General features: G+C 30.2%; 1 protein-coding gene and 1 long non-coding RNA gene across 4 annotated transcripts in view; one reads left to right on the top strand and one right to left on the bottom strand.

Moving 5' to 3' along the window:
- The window catches only part of LOC122503376 (E3 ubiquitin-protein ligase MIB1), a 744700-nt gene that overhangs the window by 575943 nt on the left and 147716 nt on the right, over nt 1-21041 (bottom strand). The gene's annotated exons all lie outside the window — the stretch shown is intronic.
- LOC122503380 lies at nt 14226-16741 on the top strand. The gene is made up of 2 exons (XR_006301736.1): nt 14226-16286; nt 16355-16741. It is a non-coding gene; the product is annotated as an uncharacterized LOC122503380 (long non-coding RNA).

The raw sequence follows: 21041 nt of genomic DNA, 5'->3' as shown, positions 1-21041 counted from the left end.
TTGTTATTTATCTTTTATAATTTAATTCTTTCGAAGAATTATTTATGTAAATAATTGAATTCTTGGGAAGAATTTTATTAAAATCTAAAAGAATAATTGAATTATTTCAAAAAAAATTTAATTAAAATTGTAATTAAAATAATTTATTTCTTTCAAACAATTATATTAAAATATTTGAAAATATGAAATATGAAAATGAATTCCTGTGAAACATTATAATATTTTTATAAATCATTGAATTCTTCCAAAGAATTTAAAAAAAAACATTTTTTTTAATAATTTATTGTTTCGTGGAATTGAAATTAAATTTTTAAGAATAATCACATTTTTTGAGCAATTCTTGTAAAATTTTATTAAAAATAATTGAAATCCTGCGATGAATTTCATTATTTATAAAAATAATTGAATAGTTCCTAGGAATTTTATTAAATTTTTCAAAAATAATTGAATTCCTGAGAAGAATTTTATTATATTTATGAAAGTAATTGAATTATTGCGAAAAAATTTTATTCAAATGTTTTTAAAAGAATTGAATTTCTGTAAAAAATTTTGCTATTTTTAAAAATAATTGAATTCTTTGCAAGAATTTGATAAACATTGTTTTAAAAAATTAATTTTTTCGAAATATAATAAATATTAGGAAAATTTTATTTTAAATAATTGAATTATTGTGGAAAGCTTTATTTATCAAAATAATTGAATTTTTCGATTCAATAAGTTAAAATAGTATTAAAAATAATTGAAATTCTTCGATGAGTTTTATTATTTATGGAAATAATTGAATTCCTGCTTAGAATTTTATCGAAATTTTTATTAAAAAATTGAATTCCATAAAAAATGTTATTATTAATGAAAGTAATTGAATTATTGTGAAGAATTATATAAAAATTTTGTTAAATAATTGATTTTTCAATTTTTTTTAAAAATGCCTTTCTAAATTAACTGAATTCGCGTGGAAAGAATGGTGCTGAAAAAGGGCCAAATATTATTTATGAAAATAATTGAATTTTGAATGAATTTAATCAATTTTTTTTAAATAATTGAATTCTTTTGCGAAGTTTTATGAAAATAATAGTTATTGAAAATAATTAAATCGTTTTAAAGAATTTGATTATATTTTTTGAAAATAGTTTTTTGATTTCTAGTATTAGCAAATTTAAAGTAGTGAAAATTCTAAGAAAAAACATAAATAGTAGCTTTTAGTGGCTGAAATTTAGAAAAAGTACCCAAATAGTAGCATAAACGTAAAAAAAATAGTAAATATAGTAGGTTTTAGTAGCTAATATGCAAAAATATCAACGTCAAAAACTTAAATAATAAACGAAAAAAAACTAAGAGACATTATTTTAAAAATTAATATTTTAAATTGAATTATTATTTTTTTCACACATTTTTTTTGTCTCTCTTTTTTTGAATGAAAAGTTAAAATTACAGCCAACTCGCATATTTTCATGAGAAAGGGGAAATATCGTAAACATGGAGTTCATGCATCATGTGGAAGAGACACATAAACTGTCACTGTACATCATGGAGTCTCGTAAAGCAAACAGAAAATACGAAAAATGTAAACAGATCTCCACATGTACAAATTTTAATGAAATTGATCCTGTACGCAATTTTAATTTAAAACAAAAAAATTTCACATCCGTTTTCATAAGAGTATTATTTACGAAATTTCATTTAATTTAGTTATTGACATGTGAACCATAGATTTGATTCAGTGTCTCAAAAAATACTATAAATTGTAAAAAAAATGACGTATTTAGTAAAACAAATGGAAAAAATTATAATTGATTTACTTCTAAAAATTTAAACATACTTTCGAAATTCATGGAACTACATTCAGAATTTTGTTTTTGCTTTTCTAAAAATTTGATTGACTATAAAAATTGAGTGACCTAAAAATTCATTGACCAAAATGCTCCTCACAATTCAAATAAATTTCGTATAGAGTCAAGAATAAAATAAAATTTAACTAAAAAAAAATACGTTTAATTTGCGTTTTAAAAAAAATATTTTTCCATTTTCCTATAGCTTCTATGCAAGGTTAATAAAGCTTTCTATTTTCCTAACCGCAACATTGAATTGACTATTGTTCGTTTTGCTAATCTGATAAAGGATTTATAATCGGTGACCTCAAAAACCTTTTGATTCCAATTTTCATATGGAAATAAGGGGGCTTTGAAATTTTTCTATTTGCCATCTGAATCTACATATTTCTGATTTCTGTAAATGCAGTAGCAATGCTTTTTTAAATATCTACTATAATTTAATATTTTCCTTTTACAAATCTACAAAATGTTTTACCATTTTTAAAAAAAATATTACATACAAAAAGTTATATTTGAAAAAGTTTTTTTATCTTTGAAATTTAATTTTTAAAATAGTAAAAAATTATATACGAACAGTTAAAAACCAAAAAATTGCAATTTCAAAAAAGGTAAAATAGATGGTATCAGGCCTCGAACCAGTGAAAGTATTAAAAATACAGACATTACGGACCAAAAATGATAAAATCATTATTTTATATTATAAGAATATTATTACTGTAACTTCCCCAAAATTATTTTCATAATTTCAATTCAATTATTATTTTCTACAATTTTTAACTAAAATTCATCTTTAAATCAATTATTTTTAATAATTCTTGAAAAAGTTCTTTTTTAGAATTTTCAAATCCATTCGTTTATAATTCAATTTTACAAAATTTCGAATATTCGAAAACTCTTCAATTAAATTAATTAAATATATATTAAAAAATAAAAGCTTCAAATAACTTCCGAAAAAATTCAATTAAACTTTGTCAAAAAAATTAATTTCATAATTTACTTATTTCGAAAAAATCACTTTATGTATTGCTTTTAATATTCAATTATAATCTAAAATTTTAACTGAAATGAACTTTTAAATCAATTTTTATTAGAAAATTCTACTAGAATTCAATTATTTAAATACAAAAACAAATAATTTAATGAATAATTGTATGTTTCTTAGAATTCAATTCTGATAAAAAATTTTATCAAGAAATTTTTAAATAACTGAATTATTCTGACCAATTTTAATAACATTTTTAAGAATAATTACATTTTTCGAGGAATTCGATTAAAATTATATTAAAAATAATTTAAATTCTGCGATGAGATTTATTATTTGTGAAAATAATTGAATTCCTAAGAAGAATTTTTTTATTCTTGAACATAATTAAATTTCTGCAAAGAATTTTATTACTCTTGAAAATAATAGAAATTCTGCAATAATTAGTAACTTTTCCAAAATTAATTTTATTTAGTGTTTTTAACTAAAATTCTTCTATAAATCCAATAATATTCTTAACAAATTTTTAAAAAAGTTCTTTAAGAATTTTCAAATTCATTTGTTTACAATTACAATTCAATTTTACAAAATGTCAATTATTTGGATTTTCTTGAATTAAATTTATTAGAAAATAAAAATTTCAAAAAAATACTTTCAAATAAAATTTAATTAAACTTTAAAAAAAAATAATTCTTCTACAGAATTGTCAGCTAAAGGTGAGAAAAATTTAAATTTTCAAAAATTATAATTTAAAACCTTTTTAAAATTGAAAATTGAATGTTTCTTAAAATTGAATTCCCATAAGAAATTATATTTCACAAAATTTTTAAATAATTAAATTCTTTCGACGAGTTTTCATATAATTTTTAAGAATAATTACATTTTTCGAGGAATTCCATTAAAATTGTATTAAAAATAATTGAAATTCCATTATGAGTTTTATTATACTTGAAAATAATTGAATTCCTAAAAAGAATTTCATTATTTACGAAAATAATTGAATTTATGTAAAAAATTTTATTATATTTATGAAAATAATTGAATTATTCGGAAAAATTTTATTAAAATGTTTAAAAAGAATTGAATTTATGTAAAAAATTTTGTTATTTATGAAAATAATTGAATTTTTCAAAGAATTTTATTAAATGCCTCAAACTAATTGAATTTTCAAGAATAATGTTGTTATTTATCTACAGAATTGAATTCTTTCGAGAAATTATTTATATAAATCATTAAATTCTTAGGAAGAATTTTATTAAAATCTAAAAGAATAATTGAATTATTTCAAAAGAATTTAAGTAAAATTGTGTTTAAAATAAATTGATTTCTTTCAAACAATTTCATTAAAATACTTGAAAATAATTGAATTCCTGTGAAGTAAAAAATTCTAATATTTTTGTAAATAATTGAATTCTTCTAGAGAATTAAAAAAAAAAAATTTTAAATAATTGATTTTTTCGAGGAATTGGAACTAAATTTTTAAGAATAATTACATTTCTTGTGCAATTCCTATAAAATTGTATTTAAAATTGAAATCCTTTTGAAAATATTTGAATTCCTAAAAAGAATTTTATTATTTACGAAAATAATTGAATCCATTTAAAAATTGTATTATTTATGAAAATAAGTGAATTATTACAAAGAAATTTACGAAATATTTGTAAATAATTGAATTCCTGTGAAATTTTTATTATTTTATGAAAATAATTAAATGGTTGCGTAGAAATGTATGAAATTTTTTTTAAATAATTAAATTCTTTTGGGAAATTTTATTAAAATAATAAATATTGAAAATCATTTAATTAAGGAAAATTTTTAAAAATAATTGAAATTTTGCCAAGAATTTTATTATTTTTGATAACAATTGAATTTCTATGAAGTTTTTATTATTTATAAAAATAATTGAATTATTGCGAAGAAATTTATAAAAAAATTTATGAATAATTGAATTCCTGTGAAAATTTTATTATTCATGACAATAATTAAATGTTTGCGTAGAAATTTACAAAAAATTTTTTTAAATAACTGAATTCTTTTAGAGAATTTTATTATAATAATAAATATTGAAAATCATTTAATTGAGGAAAATATTTGATAACAATTGAGGCCTTGGATCCAATAACTCGCCCGACGCTCGGAGGAACGCGCAACTGCCAGTCAGTGAGCAGTGAGCGCCTCTGGGCCACTCACTGCTACCCGACTGGTATTAGCGCGTGCCTTCGAGCGTCGGGCGAGTTATTGAATCCAAGGCCTCAATTGAATTTTTGACAAGAATTGTATTAAAATTTTTCTAAATAATTGAATTTCGGAGATGAATTTTAATATTTCTAAAGATCATTAAAATTTTGACGAAAATTAAAAAAAATTTTTTTGAACATAATTCAATTAACGAACTTTTTGTCTTTTTTCTATCAAATTACAAACTTTACGGACCTTTATTCTTCAAAAAAATTGACTTTTACGGACTGGAAGCAAATTTACGTTCCCTTTACAGGATTGAAGGACCTATTTCGTGCCCTGTGGTAAAGATTAATTTAGACAGTTTACAAAATTTGTTGCTAATATCGATTAGCAAAAAATCACTGCTATAACTATTGCTTTGTTCGAGTTTTCAGTCAGTTTTCTGATAAATAGAAACTCTGAATACGAATGCAATATTGGTGTTTACCTTTTGCAGTGATATAACCATCCACCTACTCAATAATTCATTTTCATTAGTTGATTAATTTTGCAAATAGTACGAATTTTCCTTTTCTTTTTTTTTCACGTGTATATATATAATATATGCGGGCGAATTAAAAGAGAATATTCATGTTGTTTTTATTATTAATATTGCTTATTTCTCTATATCTATGCTAGACGACACTTTTTTGCGTGGAAATTATTTCAATATTCCTGTTGACATACATCTTTTTTCTATTCTAAAAACTCGGTCATTGGTGATAAATATTCATAATCTCCTAATTGACGGCTATTAGAGTTTATTACTTTTTCCACCCACAAAAAAAATGTGCCAAGAATATAAAATTTGTAAATTTAGAATGATGTTAATTTAGTTTCTATTATTTTCATTTATTTTCAAAATTTGTTCAAACTATTATTTCTTTTACTATTTTTTTCAAGAATTTTAGGTTAGAATTCTGTCGACTAGTTGGAAACAACTTTCTGAAGACTGAAGACCCCATAGCGCCAGGTTCTTTTTAAATAAATACTTTTCGAAGACTTACCAACTAAAATTCTGCTTTGTCTCAATTGGTTCAATTCCTGATAGAAGTTGAATTTTTCCAAATTTACATAGAAAGAAGTTTACTGTCAAAAACCGAACGAGAATGAGAGAATTAAATACCCGAGCGTTTCGAGAAGTGATGTAACTTAGTTACCATGCGTCGGTAATGCAGAGTCCTGAAGTATCCAACATCGGGAAAAGTTCCACAGTAGCAAAATAGCAACTATTTTTGTTTTGACAGATGGAGAACGAGAATTTTTGTGTGACACTCTTGAGTAGTTGGAAATCACATCCGCAAATACAAAAAGTTGCATGACCTTGATGACTCCGATAACTGATGAAAGAAATTCTTATCTTCAATTGTTCGCTTTAAAAAGTTTTCTCTCCTTTTTTATCACTTCTCCCTGTATCTTTAAGTTGTTCTGGAGATCAAAGCTACTCAAAAGTTAGAGAGGATTAAAAGGTAAATGTTTGTCATTAAATACAGTTTCTATTGAATCGTTTCTCTTCTTCTTCTTCTTTTTTTTCTTAAATTGCTCCTTGAACGAACGACTTTCGATTCTCATCAAGATTGTTTTATAGTACGTCAAAGAACGAGCGAATCATCTTGGTGTATGTCAGAACGACCCAAATTGCATCGTTGCGTCTCTCTTTGTGCAAAGGCACGTTCACCGCCAGCTGTTTCATCCTTCACTTCACGTTGTATTCCTTCTCTTCTAGTTCCGCTCTCGTTCCCCGTATATAAAGTTGAAACTGCAAACGAGAGATACTTGGTATCGGACATAGACCTTAAAGCTCGTAGCACAAGCTCTTTCGTTTTCTCTCAACTCACATTATCTCTCACAGGAAACGCCTAGCAAGGGAGGCTTTAGATAACGACCTAGACTTGGAATACCTCTTAGGTTTGTAGGCATTTCTCAGGAAATGCGAGAGATTCAAGTAGATTCTTCTCATGTGGTTTAAAGAAAACCTCCATTCCCCGTACTTATTTACTTTCAACAATCTCCACGGTTTAATTAAATTGAAAACCATTAACCAACAGAGTCATTTTCTATAATTGTTTCTCTAATGTTGCTTTCCGGAACTGTTAAAGGTAATCTGACATTTAACTGTTAACTCTATGTTAACTATTTAAATTTTAACCCGGTATGTTAATTTTCACTCCCCCCGAATCAAGCTTTTTTTATTATCAGTTAAAAGATAAAAAAAAGAATTTATTAATAGTTATAAACTGTTAAATTGATTTTTCAAAATTGAGTTCATTTGCAGTAATAACATTGTCATGACTTATTATTATTAGTGCATCCGGGTAGTTAAATTTCCTTCTGGAAAAGTGATTCATCAGGATATTTTAAGGCAGTATGGTGTTTACTTTACATTCTAGCGTCTTAAGGTCCTCATTAGCGTACTTCTCTCTCTCGTTACCTATAGTCGTCAAGTGGATGAATAAAGACGGTCTTTCTCAGAGCAAAATTAGTTATGTCAATATTTGCGAAGCGGTGCAATCAACCCGCTTCAAAATCTCGCTCCTTGCATCCACCCTAAAACCCTCCAACATCAATCGGCCTCTCCGATTTATTGCGTCCTTTCGTTTGTTAACGGTTATACACTTCTCTGTCTTTGTTGTCGTCAAATATTCCGGCTCTTTTATCCCTTTCAGATAAATTCACATTCAAATGCGCCGAATCATCCTTTCTATAATTATTTTTGTCCTAATTTTATATAAATATTCTGTCGACTATAGAGTAATAAACAAATTAAATAGTTATACAAACAAATTAATTGTTTATCAATAAAATTAATTGTTAAACCATAAAATTAATTGTTAAACCATAAAATTAATTGTTAAACAATAAAATTTAAAGGTAATCTTACACAAAACTATATTTGAAACCTCTAATCTCTTGATAGTGGATCCCCCTCCTAACAAACTATTATTTCAGTAAGTGGGTGAGAATCCCTACTTAAGAAAAAGGTTAACCAAATTTAGGAAATGAAAAGGTCTTTAAATAAACTAAAAACAATAGTTTTGCTATTAAACAATATCTGTATGCAAAACTCAAAACCCGATACATAGAATGTAGTGTCTCCCAGAATTGACCCAACCCTTTAGTACTTAATCTTCCAGTTTACGTTTCACTTTATTGGATTCAAAAATTCGAACCTACAACTTAAAATGTGATTTATTTTTTGTACTAAAAGCATCATTCTGTGAACGAAGTTGTTAAACGATATTCTTCTTGCTATAATAATGTTTTAATATCTCTATAAACTCTATTTTCTGCTTCAATATTGTCAAATTCCTCGATAATCTTCCGACAAGTTTCCTTTTAATCGTCCCCACAATTCATTAAGTTCTACTGGATTACAATGAATTAAAATTCTAACAATTAATCGACAAAGTAGTTAAGGCATCAGCCATACAGTGTAGTTGAGTTATCATTGAGAAACAGAACGAATTCTTTGCATTTTATCCCAATTCTTCTACCTAATTATTTTTGGACAACCAAAGTTAGGTTCGAATTGGCTTTTATGTTGTTGGCGTGTATGTGTTTACAATAATGTTGTTTGTTAGCCCGCAGGTATATGATAGTTTGAAGTAACTTTATGTAGAATAAATCTTTATGGCGCCAGGTTCGTTTTAAATAAATACTTTTCTAAGACGAATTATTTGAAACAGGTCGTATCATATGTGGACGTCATTTAACCACTTCGATTTTCTGAGAAATGACTGAATCTCCTATATTAACAAATAATTACTGTTTAACAAAAATTTTCTATTTCATCATGTGGTGAACAAGATCCTTTACAATGTGTAAGTAGAAATATTATTTTACGTTAACATTCGCACAACTTCCCCCGGCAGTGTATATATCTCGATGAAGAGAAAATTTATAAACTTTAGTGATGTAAGAACCATTCTAATTTCACTAAGAATCAGTTTCAAGGCACAAGTTTAAAGAGATGAAGGACACATTATGCAAGGAAGTATAATTTCATTGCAGAGAACGCGCCAGATGGACGTGACAAATGCCATAGCGAAAATTCGTGAAATCTTCCATCTATGCATTTCTCATGTGTAGATGTAAATGTAGATGAGTGGAAATGCGGAGGTGCACGTATGCCTAGGTCATGTGTACCCAGCTAACCTAACACAAACCCCTTTGGTCAGTTGAGTACATGCATTACACTCGTATGCGCGTGCATAATGCCACGTTTATGCCTGACATTCATCATTAGCTCGGTAATTTATGTTGAACACGAATGGTTCGCGACCATGCTAATTAATATAAATGACCGTTGCGAGGATTACAGGTCCGACAGAGTAATGCAATTCATTGTGTACTTTGCGAATCGCTCGAAAGCCGATTAAACAAGCGTGGACCAAACCGCGAGTCCTGGTGTGTATATATATATATGTGTGTGGGGATATTTAAAATTATGCACGAATCGATGACCCCGATTCTTTCACGAATTGGCTCGCTCACTGCGCTGAAACGCGATTCAACGACGAACGCGCATTGAAATTTAATCAAGCTACACCGCCAGTCGTCGCAGGTGCAAGTGAATAATGAAACCGATGTGCGATGCGTCCAAGCCGTTTTTACCAATAAAGCGAAAAAAAAACTCGGCCAAAAAGGGAAAATTTCCTCTGATGCGAACTCGGCGCAACAGGGAACATATTGTTTTATTTAACTGTAAACTCTCCGGATATTAAAAGTCAGATGAAATTTGCTCTAAAGACAAATCGTGTTAAATCAAACTTACATTTTTACCGTGAGAACAATATTGGTAAAAAAATCTAACCTAAATGAAAACTAAATGAAAAACCATTCAAGTGACTTTTTTCCTGAAATATTCTCAACTTCTCTGGTGTTCTCTGTCACCAATGATTCTATGAGTGATAAGAGTTGCTGTCAATCACACACAAAAGCAAAGCACACATCGTCATCCATCAAGACGTGCAAACGTCAATTTCTTCCTTCCCTTCATCAACAAATCGATAGTGATGATCATGATGACGGTACTACGTCAGATGACAAATCCAGACCCATCAATTATAGTATACAATCGAAATTTCTACAAAGGATGTGTGATAAATTTGAATTGAGGCCACTTAAGCCACCAATATATAATTTACCACCGGTCGAGAACGAACTTCTCAGTTCAATGATAATAGATAGAGTAATAATGTTTCCAAAATTACAAACTATGTTTAACTAATGAATCTTTACGTTTGCAGACACTCTGTACTCTTATTCAATTAATCAAATTCGCAAACTACCTCCAAAAATTTTATCGAAATTTCGGAGACTTTTATGGACATAAATGACAAACTTGATGACACGCTCTCTAGATTCACAAATATGGAGGGTAAAGTAGTTGATTTGACGGATCGTCTTGAGAGCTGTCGTCATAAACAAATTTAAAAAGTTTACTAAATCAACGGATCTTGATGGAATTCGAACAATTATCAAAATCCCTCCTCGCAAACGCACTTCTACTCTCACACTTCAGATAGGCGGGTCAACAGTTAGCCAACTGTAACTCATAATTCCGGCTTAAAATCTTCTGTCATCATTCTCATCAGTGATCAAATGTATTCAAGCAAACTTTTAGTGGGCGGACTTTTTTTTAAGTTAAACTTTCGTTGTGTCTTGTCGCGATTTATTTCTCAAAATAACAATTTGTGAATTAACAACTTTAGTTATAAATAAAAAATCAGAGCAAAATAATATACCAAGGATCTAGGATGTCATATTCTGACAAAGTAATCCAAAGTCACTTTACTAATAAAAATTAAATAAAAAAAAAACAACTACAAAACTAAAAAAAGAATATCAATCAACAGAAAAAGCAATTGTTCAATAATTGCGAAACCTTTCGGAGAATTAAATTTCTCAGATATAAATTAAGCAGGATGTATATTAGACTTGAATCTTTAGAGAATCAAGATGAAACAAACTATCTTTTCACGATGAGGTTGTGAACCAATTAAAATTCAATTAGTTACAATAGATAAAGTGCTAGTAAAATAGCGGTAGACGAATGAAAGACCGAGAGACAATTAATGATTTTAGTATAATTAAAGGAATTGTGATACTCAAAGACTTTCTTGGTAATGTAAGATGGTATTTACTTAAATAAGTAATCTTCTCTCGTCTTTGTGTAAGTTAAGATCAGTTTGAGTTGAAAATGAGAAAGGCATACCAGTGGAACTACTCGAGTAATTGAAATCTCTTTTAGAATCAACTTAATAATATGAATTGGCAACTTTGACTACTGTTTCTACAACAATGACCACATTGCATATTAATTCACCGCGATTTAACTTTTTAGATGGATTTTTGATAACTTTAGAGAATATTTTATGAATATACGAATATTGTCTAATGGCAATAATTGCGTCTACTTTAAAAGAGGAACAAAAGAAAAAAGTACGATGAAGCAAGTTTTAATTCGAGTTAATAATCATTCTGCTACGAGTATGAATTAGGGATTATGTTCTAATCAGACGTTGACCTGGAGCTTCGCAACAAGAGTGTAGAGTGTAAAGAAGTTGAAGCACGTCGAGCATTTAACAGTCGAGCCATGCTATTCCTACAGTTGGAAAACTTTAATCTGGCTGCTTCTTCCCCTGGTTGCTTCCACCCTCTGCCCATACACAGCAGTCTCTCATGTACAAGAGCGGATTCCGTACGTTCCTTTCCTTCCGCCCTCCAACCCAGTAAGAAGACCAACACAGACTTCACCTACATGGCTGGCGTCTAGACTCGATAGAAGTAAGCTCCTAAGCCCTACTTCTTAACTAGCCGAGAAATAGTATCGCTCTCGCACTGAAAATCCTCGCGTGCACCTTTACTCGTCGATTTGCTCCTCTGCCAACCAACGCCCGGCTTATCCTTGCCCGCAGAAAATAAGGCACAGTGCCATGACTTTGAGTCTTAAAATCGATATTTCAAAGTAAAAAATAGTATTTTTTCCAAACAAATTGACTTGAATTATCTTTAAACCCTTGTACTTACTTCGATGCTACTACCGCTTTTTTCTCCACATTATCATTTATTTATAATCCCAACATGATTTACGATTTACGACGATATTTCTTTGTTTGTTTCTGAAATGCTTCTTTTGATCTATTGTCAAGGGATTTCGAGTATTAAATTATACATTAAATAAAATAAGTGAATCTTCGAGATAGAAACAATGTTATTGAGTTTCCATAAATTCCGCGATTACAAGCTCAATAGAGCACATCCTCTCAAGAGAATAGTGTGAGTATCTCAGCTTTCTCTCTAAGCTTGAAAATTCGATTCACGTTGCAATACAGCCTAGTTCCTTTTACGAGAGCCAGTCTCAAGAAAATAAACCACTTTCGAGATTTTATTACAAACGCCAACAATCGATATTTCATATATATCTTGAGAAATGAGTTATTACCTCTTTACTTCCTGAACAAATTTACTTATTTTATTTAGCAATTTCTCACAATAAAACATTATCGATGGTCACGTAGACATAAAGCTCTTATTCTAATACTTTTGACATGTGTAACAACTCTTTAAGAATAAAGAATTATACTATATTTCTTTTGGAATATCCTGACTTATTATTTACTGAAAACATTAAGAACTTTTTGTATCAACGTAGCCCTCTTTTTTAGACGTGTATTTTCTCAAATTAGACTTTTAAATAAACATGTGTTTTATATTTATAAATATTATCTTCTAAGGGAGGATAAAAAAACCTAAATCCTTATTTTCTTGGAATGTAAACTATATTGATCCAAGTCTTCACTTAGATAGCAGATGCCAAATACGGTCATCTGTATTTTGTCTCCCTTCCATTAGGTCCCCAACTGTCTGATACAGGAGTTAAAAATTAAATCAATAATAACAATCTGAAAACAATAAAAGTGGGTGGTATCCCTTTGCAAAAGGGACCTATAAAAGGTGCCACCCTTGCCGAATTCGTCAGTCCAGGAATCGCCACCAAGTTAACTAGTTGTGTTTTACCCCAAGTGTCTTCATCGTATCAGTCCAGGAAACGCCTACAACTTAACTAGTCCACAAGTCGCCACCAAATCAACTTCGCGTCTTCTTTGTGTCAGTCCAGCAACCGCGACCAAGTTAACTAGATGTGTTGTCATCGAGTTTGTTCTGCGACTCCAGTCCAGAAAATCTCTTCAAGTACCAAATGCCTTCTTCGAGTCTCGTCCTAGACAAATTCATTCAAGGAGATGATTTCTACTGCGAGGGACATTTCTATTTTTCTAAGGACTGCATTAACTCGACATCAACGTCAAATCAATAATTAGGTCACTCGTAGTTTTGAGGGGTGTTTTATTTAATTTACATCGACACCTGAACTCCGGACCTATCACTTTGGCTGTCCCGAAAGCAATTCGAGGGAAATCTACTGCATTCTCTGTTTCCGCTAGACAAAGTCATTTCTTCGATCTCACACTGAAGGAAGTATCGCTTTTTGGGTCTACGACTCTAAGAATAATTTTAAAAGGTAAGCAACTATTACTTTTAAATTTTGTCTCTATATCAATACTCGATTGATTCCACAAAGTTCTTATTTTGTTTTAGTGTCCCTTAATACATCTGGATCTACTCTTTCTCTCTGATTCTAATTGAAAAGGATTCAAATAAAAACTTTAATGACTTAATTTCAATTCAGGTTTTAAGAAAGAATAACTGCCCTGAATCGTCAGGGATGATTGTCATCATATCCTATCTGAATGCTCATTATATAATTGGTACCGCATAAAATATTTTACAATCCCTTCGAATATAGATCTAATAACAATTTAGACCTTCGTCCTATTATCGAATGACCCAATTATAGTTTGAAAAAACTAGTTTTTATGATCGCTGAGATATTGAATTTTAAAGAATATTATTGTTATCAGCCTTCTGGAATTTAATTGTGTTTGAGTGTTTTATTCAATGTTGCTTTATACCATCTTTTATTATTTATGTTATAATTGAAGTTCTACTTTGGATAGCAGAAATATAAAGAAAACATGAAAATTGAAATTATTAATTTGAAAAAGGTTTTTAAATTAATATTAGATTTGGGAAAAATTTTCTAATATAGTATTAAATTTTAAAAAGGGTAAATAAAAAAATCTAACGACCCATGTGGTAATTGTTAAAAAAAGAAAATTCGTAGCGTTTCGAAGGAATTAGAAGTTAATTTGGATAGTAGAACCGAGGTGAAAACAATCCTTAGTTACCAACTTTGGTTATCTCTGAGCGCATGATGCTTGAGAGAATAATTTAGAGAGCACTTTGGTGCGGTGGAGCCGGCAGCCTTTTCTGTTGTGGCCTCTCGGGTTTTCCCGACCGAGAATGTCTTTTATTTTCTCTCTTTTTCACCTTCTTTTGCCGCCGCCCGTCCCCAAAACCTCCCCTTGGTTGCTTTATGAATTGTCTGCGCCGAGTTATGGCCAGCCCAGGAACCGTAAACTGCCGGGAGCACCTCCGGCAGCTCGACTGTCGGTGACGTGCACTGCGTCCTTTGCAAGAATCTCCAAGCAGACAGAGAGCCGGTTTCCGCTCGATCTCCGGTACTTTCGACCTCGCACCCCATGCTCACTCTATCTAGCACACTCTCATCTTCCTTTCTCACTCCCGACACTCCTCCTACCGCTTCCGTCGTCCCCTTGCAGTCCTATGCGAGAAAATTCCTTGGGTCGGGTCAAGAGCATCACTTGGAGGGGTCGCACCGTATTCCATCTTATGGATATATTTGTATATGCACTTGATGCATGTTCTCTCACACACATTTTAAAACAATCGTCAATTTATGATACAAGAACACAATTCGAAAAGAATCTCCCCCTTCATTCCAGCGGATTTTTATAGGAACGATTACTTTTGCTCACAAATATTTACTCGACTTCCTTTTCCCTGACCCACGATATGTTTGCGAGAGATTTTTGGGAAAAACAAAATTCAATGCTCTCTGTATTTTACGACGCTGGAGAATAACTTGTCATCCCTCCTAGTGAACACGAAGAAAAAAACAAAAAAAGATTTTCTAAATTTTTCCAGCGAAAGTCTTTTTAGTAAACAATTTATCTCTTACTCAAATCAAATTTTCATGTAACGCTAAAAGGACTACTTTACACCCACACTACTAATTAAGGCTATAAATAATTAAAATTTCGTTTGCCACTAGTCAACCTGTTTAACCAAAAGCGAATACGACAACTAATGGGTAAATAATAGAATAGAGGATTAATTGAAAAATTGGTAGTCAAATGTGGACTTGAATAAATAATGGGAAAATTATGAAATTTACGTTAGTTGGTAAAGTGCAGAGAGTGGACGGATGGTAGAGCGACGGACGATGGGACGTTTCCTAGTTTCAAGCGGGCCAGTGCGCTAACGATAATCCCATTACTTCCGCAGCCTTAGCTTCGTAATCCACGGGTCCTGATTTATGCGGCACTAGATACTCGAGAGATAATTCCAGAGCAGCACAGAGAGAGGACGTATATCCTTCGAAGCAACTGCAGGAAGCTTAACGTGCGACGAATACAATTATTATTACCAGTATCGATTTCACTTGCACGTTACTGCCTGACATGTTCCGGTTGATGCTCCTATCAAAGCCTAATACCCTCATCCTAAACTTCCTCTTCCATAGAAATATCAACATCATATTTCTATTGTTAAATTTGATGGAAGAGACATTTTCAATCCTGCCTCTAAATACAAATTAAACGCTATAAAAGGGATTAATCCCTTAAGAGGAAAGCAGATCCACATTGATCTTAATAGCATGAAAGGGAAACTATGTTCCTTTCAGTTTTACCACATTACAAAATTGTTTCTAATATTGCAATATTTTTCTCATCAAATTTCTCAAAATATTTTCTTAACATTATACAATAAAAAATATTTTTCTTTCCTAATCTGAACTTGTTACACCTGTAATTTTTCTATTGGTCAACAGTACATCAATTCGCTGATAAATAATATTTTTTTCTCCCAATCTGAATCGGTTGCACCAGTACATTTTTTGTTGAATAATAGTACATAAAATTTTGAGATAACTTTAAATAATACTCAACATGAACAGTATATAAGTTGTAGAATCGCGTGAAATTTTTAAACGTTATTTGAAAGTCTTTTGTTTCGTGGCATTAAGTTTGAAACAAAAAAGAAATAGTGAAATCCGTCTAATTATTCCTGTGTAATACACCTACCGTATAATTTGAAACCATACGGTAAGTATATATAATTTTAAAAATCAAATTAATATTTTTTCGCATTATTTTATTAGTAATATTTACAGATTGTACTAGTATTTGCGGTAAATAACAAATATCAACTGGGAAAAAAATGTATTCTTTAACAATCATGATAAGATTAGCAATAATCTGCTTTCTAATTTCGACGATCAGAAGCGAACAGAGTAACTTCACTATGGATAAAGTAAATGAAGTAAAACAAGTTTTAAATAATTTGGAAAGTCATTTGAACGCAACAATTGATAAATTAAATCATCACGAACTACCTAAACAAGATGAAAGCTTTTGGGACAGATTTTTGCAGATTTTTTCAGACAATATACAATACACCTACCATTTACTAAATAAATAAAATAATTGTAAATAAAAAAAGATTTTGTCTTTTACTGTATCTAAGCAAACATATAAATAATAAAGCATTTAAATAGTTATTATTTGATTTTTCAATTTTCATTTCTTATCTACAATCATCAACCTTAAAAATTCCTAAAAACAACATTTAACCAGTTTTGTTTTAAAACTTGTCTATTATTTTAAAACAGATATTTTGAATTTTAGAAATAAATTCGAATTTCTAATAAATAACTCTAAATTCCTTGGAAAGAAAACTTTATGAAAGCAAAGTAAAAAAAATATTTTTATAAATATATGTTGAAATTATTTGCAGTTGCAATCAAAGCCTCAAAGTGCTTCTTCGTAAAAATTTAATTTTATCAATTTTATATATTACATTATTTTCGTTTCTGCAAAAGAACGCAGAAACCCCAAACATTTATATAAAAAAAATTAATTGTGCGCCAATAAAATTTACTGTTAAAAATAAATCCATTCCTACAGATATTGGAAAAGTCGAGATAATCATGAAAACGTGATGTTTAGACATAAAAACAGTACAAAAATATAACTCACCAAACACGATAACGATGAAATAATAAGGAATGCAGAGGACTTTTTGAAAACTCAAATGTACTCACCTGAAAAAAGAAAAATTATTTAATTATTATTCACTGATAGAATATTTAATTAAGATTAAAAATACTTTAGTTATCAGAATAAAGAACTCTTTAAAAACATTTAATAATTATGTAAAGCAATTTTTTATCTTTAGTTTAAAAATTACAACTTCAAAAAGAAGTTGACTGAAAGTTTATCATATAAACATTTTCCAACTTTGTTAAATAGTTCCTTATATGAAAAGAGTAGGGGAGAGTCTCCAGTTGTGAGACACCTCCAGTTGTGAGACAGTCAATTTTTTTAAACATGCAATATTAAAAAGCCGATTGGTTTATATAAAAACATTTCTTTTTATATGAGCCAACTATTTCGTGTACGCCGAAGCGGATATATAAACTGTTTTTGTTAAATACCAACACTGTGTGTGATAATCGACTAAAAAGCGTTTTTTCAATAAATGCAAAGTACTTTTTTTCCAAGTTAATTAATTGGAAAAGGTAAATGTAATGCATTTTCTTTTAGTGTTTTCCTTATATTTTGTGATGCAATATTGCATTGTTCCAATCTACGGTTAAAAATAATTTAATTTTCCTTTTTCAAAATAGCTCCAATTTCTGGGTGTGAGACACAGCATATCACCAGTTGTGAGACGGTGTCAACACCCATCTGGGCAGCATAAAAAATACGACTTTGCAGGCATACAATTTAAATGTTGTTTTTATTTTTTTTTCTAGTATTTTTGGGCATGTCAAGTGAAAAAAAGTCAATTGATTTAGAAGAAATCAATTTTAATGCTCTTGTTGAAGCTATTAAATTGTGTTTATTTGATAGTCATATTTTGGCGAATAAATATTATTATTTAGTATATAATAATATATATTATTAATATATTTAATTATTTCTACTAAACATAACGTTTTATGTCAAACTTACTAAATTTTAGCAATTTTTAATGAGTGTCTCACAACTGGAGACATTTTTTTTTTTTGAAAAAAGCGATGTGCTCGGAAAATGTATCGTAACATTTTTTGAGTTTATCGAAACACTACACTTTCTTTTAATAAAAGTTGCGTATTTCTGTTACCTTTCGAACGGTGTATTTTATTTACAATTTCGTTTACCCGTTTACAATTTACGGGTCAAAAATAAAACCCGTCTCACAACTGGAGACTCTCCCCTAAATATGCAAATTAGGTAAAGGAAGACATTCTTATGTTATTTATTTTGAAAAGACAATAAAACCTCAAAGGTGTCGTAGGTATAAAAAGTCGTTACCATAAAGAATGTATTTACAATCATTTAACAGTTCAAATTATTAAACAAATACAATGGCGTTGAAAGTGTTACAATGTCGCAGAATGTGAAACAAACCTTAAACATTTTACAAACAGAGACCAATTTATGTTATTTATTCCTCGATTTATTCAGAATATAGAAAGATCGTAGTTTTTCATTATTGTTGCTATTTTTAGTTTTAATATCAATTGTAATGATATTATATTTTTGTTTCTAAAAAATTATCAATAAAAAAGAAAAGGGTGTCCTCAGCGCTAAAATTTGTCTCTAATCTTATATTTAAATTCTAACGTGACCGCTACTAATCAAAAGATTGCATACTGTTCTAAAAAAAATTCAAGTATTTTCATTTGAAAAGAAACATAAATTATCTCCACATCTCTCTGGGAAATAAATCATCCTTTGTTTCCTGAATAAACAAATTTACAAATTATGCAAAGAAGCTCACAACTAATCTTTTCGTAGAGTCGCGAGATACATATCAGAGAAAGGTTATTGCAGAGATTATCCTATGTCATACAATGGCCTAAATCCGTGAAATATGTGCACATTGTGCAAACATGTTCCAGTTTCTCGATTCTCCTATATGGCACTGAATGGCGAATAAAGTGGATGATGGTTTATATCATCCAACCCTAAAACGAAAGGGAAAGGGAGGGATGGGGGGGGGGGGGCAGCAGGGATAAAAAAAGCGGTAATAATACAGAACGTGTCGTTAGATAGATGACATAACTCGCGCCTACTACCTACCGATTTCATGGGCGAATGCTTTCGGTACGTGGCGTATTAAAACAAAACGAGATCGGAAAACGGTCAGGAGGGATGAAAGGATTGCTCTCCCTCTCACCCCCCCCCCCTCGCACTTCGATCGTAAGGGAGGCCCGGCTTTAGTTGGCGAGAGAGTTGGCGTGTGTTCGCCATGTTTACGACGGCAGTTACTGCCCGTAAAGTAGCACCTAACTGGACCAGCTTCCACACTATCCCGCCACAATGTGTATATATGGACTGGCACTAACATCTCCTGGTCCTTTACGTCTTCTACACCTGCTCTGATGGTTAGTACAGTCGTGCATATGCGCCTTTAAAAAACCGATATTGCCCTTAAAACTCGGCAAAGGAAAATTGAAACGTATCCAGATTGAAGATAACTGCGCCAATATATGCGAGAAAAGTGCATTTTTTTATCATCCCTTCAAACTGCAGTTCCTTTTCGTATGCTAATAAAGAACTTTGCAAGTTCATTTCAATAGTGATTGTTCTCCATTCAATTATAGAACAAGCAGTATTTATGTAAAATAACCCGTAACTATTAAATAGCGATTTTATAAGTTTTTATAAGATTTCATAAAAATCACTATTTTTATAGTTACCAAGACTGACGAAAATAATTCACGACTGCAGTCCACTGGAATTAGGAAGTAGATTTTCAAAAAACTTCCGAACAAATTGTTAAAGTGACAATTTCGCGTAACAAGAAATATATAGTCGTTTATCAGAGATTGGAAGAATTGATGATTTCATTATCGACGGTAACTTTATTTCAAGTTAAAGAAGATTGGAAAATCGATACACCGTTGGACAACAAATGGCCATAAAATAGTGGAGTATCCAACACAAGCAAGAGTGTGTCTCGTAAACTGAAATTATGCTCTAGTAGCACGTATCGATACTCCCTGGAGTTCGACTAACGTTCATGAATCCTCCAATGTAATTACTACTGCCCATATAGAAGTTAGATTTGGCATATGCACAATCTAAAAGCACGTACCAATGACATAACACGTACTTCGATTAAGAAGGAGTTTAGATTGGTCATCACTATTGTAAATTGGTAAACAACCAGCAAAATCCCAATTCAAATTCTAATTTAATGACATCAATTGGTATCGATCATTTTATCAATTATAAACCATTATTTAAGGTGAGAGTAAAATTCCCAACTGTGGAACACAATTATGTGAGAGAATTAATTAAAAATCTTTATTTGCACTTGTAGTTTAAATTCCCTAACCGAAAAATACGGAGCAGATTCTTTTAACTACTAATAAAACAACAGAATTTACAACCTTTGAACTTACAGTTGGAAGGGAAATAAAACCTTCCTTCTACTCTCGAAAGTACACCGAATCTTAAGTATCTAGAACTAATTCAATAATGAAAAGAGGAACATAAAAAATATCCAATAGTCTTAGATACCAAATATGATCATCAATGCTTTGTCACTCACCTACCTAATACAGTAACTAATCACACACGCCCAAATTAAATCAATACAAAACAACTGACCCAGAAAGTAATAAAACTGGGTGGTATGACGTATCCCTTGCAAAAGGAACCTAAAAAAGGTGCCACCCTTGCTGAATTTGTCAGTCCAGACAACGCCTTCAAGTTAACTAGTCCAGAAGTCACCACCGAATCAACTTCGCGTCTTTTTCGCGTTAGTCTAGAAGTCATTACAGAATCAACTCCCTGTCTTCTTCG

This window comes from Leptopilina heterotoma, unplaced genomic scaffold (genome assembly GCF_015476425.1).
Source record: "Leptopilina heterotoma isolate Lh14 unplaced genomic scaffold, ASM1547642v1 Lhet_26, whole genome shotgun sequence".
NCBI lineage: Eukaryota > Metazoa > Arthropoda > Insecta > Hymenoptera > Figitidae > Leptopilina > Leptopilina heterotoma.
The sequence above is the reverse complement of the archived record's forward strand: the minus strand, read 5'-3'. Positions and strand labels throughout refer to the sequence as shown.